The sequence below is a fragment of the Diceros bicornis genome, chromosome 34, assembly GCF_020826845.1.
Source record: "Diceros bicornis minor isolate mBicDic1 chromosome 34, mDicBic1.mat.cur, whole genome shotgun sequence".
In the NCBI taxonomy this organism is placed as follows: Eukaryota; Metazoa; Chordata; class Mammalia; order Perissodactyla; family Rhinocerotidae; genus Diceros; species Diceros bicornis.
Genome location: NC_080773.1, coordinates 31,997,675 through 32,008,706, shown reverse-complemented (window position 1 = coordinate 32,008,706; position 11,032 = coordinate 31,997,675). Strand labels below are relative to the sequence as shown.

The 11,032-nt window shown below is 44.2% G+C and overlaps 1 pseudogene; it reads left to right on the top strand.

Annotated features, from left to right (window-relative positions):
• Nucleotides 1-5,068, top strand: LOC131397706 (leukocyte immunoglobulin-like receptor subfamily A member 6; annotated as a pseudogene).
• Nucleotides 5,069-11,032: the final 5,964 nt, after the last annotated feature.

The following is an 11,032-nucleotide window of genomic DNA, read 5'->3' as shown; positions in this document are numbered from 1 at the left end:
ATGGGAGGCAGTGTCACGACCATCACCTCTACAGCCTTCCTCTGCCTCGGTGAGTTTTGGGGAGGAGAGGGAGAAACACCCATGTGGGAGGGGGGCGCCCTCTCACTACCAGGCTGTGATCTCTCCGGAGACCCCATGAACTTGGGATTCTCAGGGAAGGTGGGGATCTGCTCAGGATTCAGGGACCTCTTGTCGAGATCTCTCTTTCAGGGCTATGTCTGGGCCATGGGACCCACATTCAGACAGGTGAGTGCATCCCCAGGTATCCCAGGTCCTGCCTCCTCCTTGGAGACAATGTGGGCCGCTACTGGGCATCTGGAGGATTGAGAAGAAGAATTCTAACCTGTTTAATGGGGAACATGGGTGAGGGACCCTGGGGCTGAGAGCTAGGGGAAACTGAGGTACAGAGAATATGGGGACTACAACCTCTATCTCTCTTCTAGAGACTCTGCTCAAACCCACCATCTGGGCAGAGCCAGACTCTGCCGTCACTCATGGGAAGCCCGTGTACATCTGGTGTCAGGGATCTCGGAAAGCCAGCCAGTACTACCTGTACCGAGAGGGGCTCTGGGAACCCTGGGGAAGTGAGTTTCCACTGGGACCTGGCGACAAGGCCAAATTCTCCTTCCTACGCATGACTGACCACCTTGCTGGGAGCTACCACTGCTTGTATCGCAGCAAAACAAGCTGGTCATTTCCCAGCAAGACTCTGGACTTGGTGGTCACAGGTGAGCGACACTCCTTTTGGCACAGGTGAGGTGACTGTGCCCTGGGAGGGACCTCCCTTCTACAGCCAAGGCTTGTTGACCATCTGGGGTTGGTGGTTCTCTCCCCCAACTTTTTTATTGTGTAAGAACATTTAACATGAGATTGACCCTCTTGACAAATTTTTATTTGCACTATACAATGTTAGCTACAGACACAATGTTGTACGGCAGATCCCTAGAACTTAATCATCTTGTGAAACTGAAACTCTGTAACGTTAAACCTCTCGTCTTCCCCTCCTCCCAGCCCCTGGAAACCAGCATTTGCTTCCATGAATCTGACTATTTTAGACTCATCCTTTAAGTGAGACCATGCCTAACTTACCGTGATGTCCTCAAGTGCTCCCTCCCCCTTTAACACCTCTGCCCCGTTCTCCCCCAGGAATGTTCAACAAACCCACCCTCTCAGCCCTGCCAAGCCCTGTGGTGACCTCAGGAGAGAGTGTGACCCTCCAGTGTCGCTCATGGCAGGGATCCGACAGGTTCTTTCTGTGTCACGGAGGAGGAGATGACCACCCTGGACACCTGGACTCTCAGCGCCAAGCCGATGGGTGGTCCCAGGTCCTCTTCACCGTGGGCCCTGTGAGCCCAAGTCACAGGTGGGTGTACAGGTGCTATGGTTACTTCTCGACCTCTCCCTATGTGTGGTCTTCCTCCAGCGACATCCTGGAGCTCCTGATCTCAGGTGAGAAATTCACAGCCTTGCCCCAGAACTCCCTGGGTCTCCAGACAGGTAGAGAGGGGCCTCATCTCAGGTGGTCACAAGGTAGGGTGAAGCTGGAATGAGAGAGTTCAGGACTCTGGGAGCCAGACACACAGAAGGATCAGCAGTGGGGAGGCCTGCGGGAGAGGGGCGAGTGTGGGGGAGCCTAACACTCTTGGAAATCATGACCACCTTTTCCTCCAGGCGTGTCTAGGAAACCGTCCCTCTCAGTGCTGCCAGGTCCTGTGGTGGCCCCTGGAGAGATATTGACCCTCTAGTGTCGCTCTGATGTCAGCTATGAAAGATTCGCTCTGATCAAAGAAGGAGGACGTGACCTCTCCCAGCGCTTTGGCTGGCAACCCCAGGCTGGACTCTCTCAGACCGACTTCCCCCTGGGCCCTGTAAGTGGCTCTCACAGGGGTCAGTACAGATGCTACGGTGGATACAACCTCTCCTCCTAGTGGTCAGCCCCCAGTGACCCCCTGGACATCCTGGTGGCAGGTGGGGAGCCTCACCCCAGCCCACACTCCTGTTTTCCCTGGTCTCAGAGTGGCGCTTGGTGTCTTGTTGGGGATGGAGGGCAGAGAGCACAGACAAAGAGAGATGCAAGGACAGGGGATGGGATGAGGAATGTGAAGAGCTTAGAAAAAATGGGAACAGAACGAGCAATGAAAGCCCTTGGGTTGAGGGCTTGAGTGAAATCTCAGCTCAGGTCAAGGGATCGGGGGACAAGGATGGAGCTGCCCCTAACATTGTGGAATTTTCTCTCCCAGTCTTGCTCCCTCGCAATGCAGCTCCCACTCTGTCAGCCCACCCGGGCCCCACTGTGGCCCCAGGAGAGAGTGTGACCCTGCGGTGTCAGACCCAGAGTTTGTTTGATGCGTTCTTTCTGTCCAAGGAAGGGGAAACCGGTCCCCCACAGCACCTCAAGATGGGGAGTTTCAGGCAAACTTTCCCATGAGCCCTGTGACCCTGGACCACGGGGGGACATACAGATGCTACGGGTCACTCAACAGTGCTCCCTTCCTGTTGTCACGTCCCAGCCACCCCCTGGAGCTCCTGGTCACAGGTGAGGAGCTGTCCATGGTCTTCTTCCCTCTCCATCTCATCCCATCTGTCATGGTGTCTGGATGATTCCACAGCCAACGACTGTCTCGTGCACCGTCTCTTTCCACCTCCAAGTCCAGGCACCAACACCTCCCACTGGGCTCCTCTACCCACATGTGGAAGGCATCATCGCTGAAAATGCCAAAGAGGCCTTTGTCTCTTCTTCCTCTTCTTTAATGGCAATGCATTGATGTGGTACAAACCTGAAATCGCTCACAAATATTGTACAGGCAGATACACCACCTTTCAATCTCTGTTACCAGTTGCCCAATCCCACAGCCCCTTCCCCCAAAGTCACCCACTGACCACATTCTTCTAGCTTTTTCCAGAATATTCAGGGAGACCCTACAAATGTATCTTCTGTGTATAGACAAATGTCAACATCTTATAGACACAGTTCTGAAACACTCTATTTTTAAAAAACGGACTATTACATTCTAAAGAATCATCTGCTATCAGAACATATAAAGTCATTTTAGACTTTTTAATAGCTGTATGGTATTCCCCTGATTGCAAGTATCATGATGTATTTATCCAATGCCCTGTAATTTGGCATTTTGTTTGTTTCCAGCCTTTTGATATTTCAAACCATCCTGTCATGAATATCCTTGTACCTACCTAATGCACAGGGATATGTGGAAACAATTACTCCTTATCTCTTGGATAAATTTTTAGAACAGAATAGCTTAGGCAAAGGGCATGGATATTTATTATGTGATAAATATTGGAAATTCTCTTTACATGGTTTGCTTCTTTTTACCCTTCAGGTTTTGATTTAAAATCCTTCTCCAAATAAAAGGTTGTCTGCTGATCCTATTCAGATAGGTCTCATCCCTTTAATACCTATTATAATTTTTCAAAGTGTTTAACCAATCCTAAGTGTACTATAGGTTTTACTATTTATAGATCTAACTTATTTGTTATACATTTTACTTCTTAATAATTTGTCTCTCCTAACAGACAATGCATTCTATGAAAGCAGTGGTTGGATAATTATCTTTTATCATCTTTACCAACACACATAGGCATGCCTGTGCACACCCACTCATACACACATACACACATACATGCACACTTATGTGTATGTATGTATGTACACATACATTCTCTCTATATACACATATGCATTTTCTCTCTATATATATATTTACATATAAATATATGTAATATGTAAAAAATATACATAATATAAAAGTATATATCATATACATAAAATATGCATATTATAAATGCAATATATAATGTATTATATACATGTTATACTTATGTATATAATACATGTATATAACATATATAAATAAATCTATATCTATATATTATATGTATATTTAGTTAGTCATAACTATTTGGACAGTGAATGAATGAATGAATGAATGAATGAAATAGCAAAAGAACACCAGTTGAATGTTCTTAATGCAGACACAGGAGTGGGAGTGAACTGACCGTGGTTGGGCAAAGACTGGTAGCCCAGGTCTCCACTCCTCTGTGTCTCTGACCCTAAGCAGCCCCTGGGCTCTGACCTCTCATCCATGGATGCAGGATTCTCAGCTGAGGATTAGCTCAGGACTCTCCTTTCCAGGAGACTAAGCTTCACTTGGGCTATTGCTCCAGACTGATAAGAGAGCAAGGAATATCTAAACTCGAAGAGTTTCCAAACATATTCACTCTCAGCGTGGGGTGTACACCAACCTTTTAGGGTTATTAAGACCCCAAAACTATGTCTAAATGTGATGAAATCAGAGAGAATGGGGTTGCCACCTCCCCTACAGTTACAGAAGGGATCATTGTGAGAGTAGACGGAAATGCTCACATGAGTAGGGAGATTTAATAATGCAGAACCTTGGGGGAATGCTGGGCTGAGATGATTTTAGGTCCTTACACTCTCTGTCTCTCTGATTCTCAGGGTCTCCTGTTACTGTCACCCCATCAGTACCGAACTCATACCCCACGAGTGGTAAGTATTCTAACCTGTTCGGCTTGGGGAGCAGGGTCACACAGGGCACATGACCCGTTCAAAGGGAATGGGATCTAAGCCTCCGCTCTGGCTGCCGTGTTCAGTGTGACCTGCCCCACCCTCCACGACCTCTTTCTCCCATTGTCTGCAGGTCCCCAACTCCCAGATTACACAGTGCAGAATCTCATCCGCCTAGGTCTGTCTGGATTGATCTTGGTGGTCCTAGGCGTGTTGATATGTGAGGCATGGCACAGTCAGAGAAGATCCCTGGACAAAAGCAAGAGGTAAACAGGATGGACCTACACACACTCTTGGGGGTTTGTAGAACATTAGAACAAGATCACACAAGGCTGTGATGACGAAGAAGGTTCCGGAGAGTGGGAGGCACGAGGGAGTGGACTCTGTGCTGAAGACTAAAGACAGTGAAGCAGTGCTGTCAGTGCAGGAGGCAGTGATGGAGGCTGGGAATGCTCCTTGGAGGAGGCTCCTCCACCATGAGCGTTGCCTCTCACCATGCTGTCTCCTCAGTGTCTGGCTTCTCTTATTCCCCCACCCTGATGACAAGATACCACGTCCACATGAAGAGTTTGTGTCCATAACTCCACCCTGTCTCATGTTCACCTCCAGCATTGTGTATCACAAGTGTCTCCTTTATAACGTCCACATCCCTGATGTGAGTTGCCATATCTCTCTGCCTCCAGCTCTGAGGGCAGAGACTCAGGTAATGTGGTTGAGTAACTGCTTCAATGGACTAAAATTCATGTCCAGCCTGGAAGGTGCAAACCCAGAATGATACTCCAGCACCCCGTCTGGATTCTGCAGGCTCCTCTCTCTCCGCCAGGTGCTTCCTGGGGGCTCCTCCCACAGCATCCGCACCTGGAATCAGCAGTCTCCTGTGTGACCTCATGCAAGTGACAGCCCGACTGTGAGCCTCTGTGCCTTTGTGTGTCACCGGAAGTGCTGATGGCTCCTTCAGGGCTGTGGTGCTGATTACCTGAGATTGTGCATTCCAAGATGGTAGACGCAAGTGTGTTGTTTGTTCATTTTAATTTCAAATTGATTGTTGGAGAGAGGACAGAATAGAATCTCACATACTGTGGGGAGTTGTACAAATTGCTTCAGCCAATTTGAGGTGTAGTCTGGAATTTTCTGGTGAAGAGATGCACAGCTATGACCAAGCAGTCTCACACCTAGGGATGCTCCCTAGGAAAATATGTGCACATGTGCCCAACAATACAGGCTTGGGACATGGGAGAGGAGCATTATTCCCATTAGTCCAAAACTGTCAACAACAAAATTCTATCAGCTGAAGAACGAATAATGTTTTGTTTTACTTTTATACAGTGGAATATTATACAGTGGTTAAAAATGCATAAACTAGAACTACAAATGAAAATACAGATCAATCCTGCAAACATAATGGTGAGTGAAAGAAAGAATCCAAAAAGAATGTGTGTGATATTATCAGATTGTTAAAAATGGATCACATAAATTATTTAGGGAGGCATACAAAGGTGCAAAAACTTGAAAAGGGGGTGAAATGATTAACTTAAAATCATGATGATAGTTACTTATACAGATTATGAAGGAATCTCGAGAAGCTTCTGGAAGTCTGGCCATATTCTTTTTGACTTGCCTCTGGTTATACTTATCTTCAACTTTCATTATGATTAGTAGTTAATTTTATTTAATGCTCTATCTGTATGCTTTAGTTTTCTCAATAAAAAATTTTAAAAACTGAAGAAGGTTCAGCATAACATCAGGACATAACAGCATGATATTATTGAAATAGAAATAATTACTGGAAACTGTGTGGAAATAGCAGATTGTCTGAAACCTCAATCCAAGTTCAGGTCTAGAGAGGAATCCAGTGCCCTGGACCCTTAACACAAGATGGGATGGACTTCCATGGGGCGGACTTCCGTCTTAAGGGTCAGTATTACACAGTGATCAAGCATTTCACTTCTGATGCTCTATTTTATTTTATTTTATTTTAAAACATTTTTTTGTGGAAATTATCTATTTACTCTGTTTAATAAATAAAATACAAAAATGGAAAACTGGAAAGTAAGAGTGAGTTATAAAGAAAGAAAAGTTAGGGGCCAGCCTGGTGCCATAATGGTTGAGTTTGCACACTCTGCTTCGGTGGCCAGGGGTTCACAGGTTCAGATCCTGGGAGCAGACCTATGCACCCCTCATCAAGCCATGCTATGGGAGTGCCCCATATACAAAATAGAGGAAGATAGGCACAGACATTCACTCAGGGCCAGTCTTCCTCAGCAAAAATGGAGATTGCTAATGGATGTTAGGTCAGGGCTAATCTTCCTCACTACCCACCCCCAAAAAGCTATGCAAAATAATCAAGTCCAATATGTAGAGAAAGTTCATATTAAATGTCAAAAACTAGAATGATTAGTTTAAAAATTGTGTACATACTACTGAAAGGAATATTATTTCTAAGACAGAATAACCTAAATAACGATGCACAGAAAAATAAAATAATTGAAAATATGAAACAGTTTTGTGATAGGGTAGCAGTTGAAAACAATTTGAGAATATTTCTTTGTTTTATGGAGGCATAATTGATTATTAAAAATTCTATACAGTCTTGTGCCACACAACGATGTTTCGGTCAAAGACAAGCCACATGTACTATGGTGGTCTCATAAGATTAGTACCATAGAGCCTGGGTGTGTAGCAGGCTGTACCATCTAGGTTTCTGTGAGTACACTCTATGATGTGCACACAATAGTGAAGTCACCTCTATCATGTGCACACAACAGTGAAGTCACCTAAGGGCACATTTCTCAGAACATGCCCCTGTCATTATGCAATGCATGACTGTCTACCTAAGGTATGCAATTTGGTGATTTGATATATATATACGTTGGAAACAATCACCACAATTAAGCTAATTAACATATTCATCACCTCGGATAGTTACCACCATTTTGTTACTATCTCTCTCTTTTGTTTGTGGTGAGAATCTTAAGATCTATCCTCTCATCTGATGCTCTGTTTTAAATCCAAGCTCCATCAGTTACTCTGGGTGGGACTATGAGAAAGATCTTTACACCCTGTGTGCCTCACATTCAACACCCATAACACTGGGATGGTAGGAGTGCCAACCTTATGTGCTGGGAGGAATAAAAGGGTGAAGCATCAAAATTACTAAGAAGAGGGGTCAGCAACTTTTCTCTGTAAATGGCCAGAGATTAAACATTTTAGGTTTTGTGGGCCATACGGTCTCTGTTGCGACTATGCATCTTCTCCATCGTAGTGTGAAAGCAGCCATAGGCAATATGTAAATGAATGCATGTCACTATGCTCCAATAACATTTTATTTATAAAAATGGGTGAGTGACCAGATTTGGCCCACGGATCATAGTTACTGACCCCTAACTTAAAGAAGTAGAGCCTGGCTTAAGTTTTTTGTTCAAAATATATTAGCTACCACTGTTATCACCACCATCATCATCATCATTATTTTCATCACTACCACTACCATCATCACCATCATCAGTGTTATCACCATCATCGTCATCACCACCATCACCACCACCACCATCATCAATATTATCACGATCACCGTCATCATCATCATCATATTATCACCATCATCATCATCACCACCATTATCAATATTTTCACTATCATCATCATCACTGCCATCATCATCATCAACATTATCACCATGCCTTAACTATGACATGACACATTGAACCTTTACTCAAATAGAGGAGACAGAAGTCTACGATATTTCCATCTCTCCATGCTGGGAGTAAATTCAGACCCATACATATCTTGGAGGAAAAGTAAAACTATCTCTCTTCCCTTCCAAGTTCAGAAACTCTAAAAATGGGAGATAAAACAAAGAATATGCTTAGGTTTTGTGAAATATTGGAAAGACTATAATAGAACATTGCTGGAAGAAATACATCAAGGCCTATTTGTAGTATTTTGTAGGGTTAAGACAAGGTACACTGCAGGGGTCTGAATATGCTTTCTGCTGCTTTCAGACTTTTCACAATCAAACAGAACCTGCTGTATTATGTCAGAGGCAGCACAAGGAGGCCCAGGAGCACAGGAGAGAACTCAGAGCCTGGGAGCTTATTCAGAGAAGACTTCCTGGAGGAAGTGGTGCCTAAGCAAGAGCTTGGAAAATCAGTAGGAGTTTTACAGTAGATAGAGAAGAAGACAGGCCTCATAGGGGGCACTGTGTGCAAAGATTCAGACTTAGGCAATAACACCAAGAATAAGACAAATGCAAACATTTAGTGTGGCTGCAGTGTGTGAGATACAAGAGAGAGTGACGAGAGCTGTGATGGAGCTGGCAAAGAGAGCCTTAGAGGTGCACCGAGAGGCTCAGATGACCCTGTGCACAGGGAATGGGCCAGGTTCAAGTGGAGAACTTGCAAATTCAAAGGTCAATAGCACTGTTCACTGCCTCAAATTCAGATCTGAGCATAAGGGATACTTTGACATTTCTGACATGGCAGATACTTCTCAGATGACAAGTCATGACTGGACATGTCACTAAAGCTCCAGAATCCTGTCTGATATCAGGAGCTACAGGAGAGTTGTCCAAGCAAGGAGATGGAGAGACTGGAAGAGGTGTCTGGAGCAAGCCAATTATAGCTGCTCCCACCTCCTCTGAAGCCATGATGGGAATTGGGAAATCTGCACACTAAATCCTTAAAATTTGAACCAAATATCTGAATACAAGAGAATTCTACACCCAATATGAGGATTTCAGAGCAATGCTTAGGAATCCTTGAGTTTTTCCAATAGATTGTGTTATTGTATTATGTAATGAGAGAGGAAGTGGGAAAGGAGAGGGAGGCCTTGGTGACTCCACTCCTGCTGAGGGGAAGAGCAAGAGAAGCACATACGTAATGGAAATGCATTATCTATATGTGTACCTTGAAGGAGTGGGGGACAGGGTGAGACAGAGAATAACCAGGCGAGAAGTGAGCTCCTCGCATCCAACATCCTATTAACCTCCCATATCATCTATATAACTGATCTTCTACCTCCCACTGCTCTTCAGTATCTATAGGAGCCATATCTTGGGGAATTCTGGATTCCACCCTGCAGAGGCAAACAACAGCAATGTTCCCTCCCTGTCACCTGCTTCGGGGTGAAGGAATTTGACCCTTTAGATACATACATCTGACATCTGGCTTGCCAAATACTACTCCAGACATCTGGTGGTTTGGCACCCATACTGCCTGGGTGACTGAATGCAGAGGGGGTGTGGTGGTAATAAATATAATGAAATAGCCACAAAATACAATATGCACAGAATAAAACGTAAACCAAAGGATCCAATCGGCCCTCCAGAAACCTAGAGATACTCAATCTTTGGAAACACTGAGTGTGTGGATTATTAAAACGACACAGGAAGAAAATAGACGAGTTGATGGAAAACATTTTTATGGAAAACTGAACCCGTTGCTCTTCTAACCCGAAGAATAATCTAAAACCTTGGAGTGCCTTTCTTTGAAAACATGGATAACCTCAAGAGCAAATTCTTCCACACAGTGTTCTTTAGTTAATCCTATTGTAACGTCTGCTTGATCATCTGGTCAACCTAACCAGTAACTGGACATGCAATGAGAACATTGCAAACAAGGGAAAATGGTTTTAAGGCAGAGAATTTCCCTGTCCAGGGGCCAATAGCCTTCAACTGAAGGAATTTGAAATGAAGTCTGGGTAACAGAAAATCCAAGACTAAATGTATTCTCATGCTTGCAAGTTGGGAGTAAGAAAATCAATCTGGACTTTGGGGTTTAGCCCATTGTCCATTGTGTGCAGTGCTGTTAAGCAATGATTGGGGATCAGGCACAAGATTTATTCTGTTCTGAGACAAATCTCTTCTCAGCCCCACTGAACTGATAGACTGAGGCAAGGAAATGATGATGTTATGTATAGAGTGGAGAAAGCCAGAGTCTAGCACATGCTCAGAATGACCCAACTAACAGGAAAGTTGATCTAATGTAGAAAATATTGCACATGCTGGCATTTTTGGGTTCCACATGTAACAATCGGCTCCCCAACTGATCCACATTAACTAAATCCAATCGGAACATGAACCTCACCCTGGAGATACAACTTGGAATTAGACTTGGGAATCATCTTTCCCAGTGTCACATGACATGTAATTGAAAATGACACATGGGTTCATATAAATCTCAGAATACCCATACCCCCAAATTAAAATGGAGGTTACCCAGGCATTCCAATTAAGTAGTGTTTTGAGTATCTCACAAAGGTTTGATTCTAGAGTGAAACACACTTGGGAATCAATTAGATTTCAGTACTCCTGTGTAATTTTATTTCTTCTAATATGTTAAGATCTACCCATTTGAAGACCTTTGCCCATGATAGTCCGTAATGCCTCCCTCTTCTTTCCCAAGACATCACTTAATTTAGATACTGTCCATTAATTGTTGGCATTTAGCTTTAATTTAAATAATTTAGCTTCCTCTAACCACCTTCAAT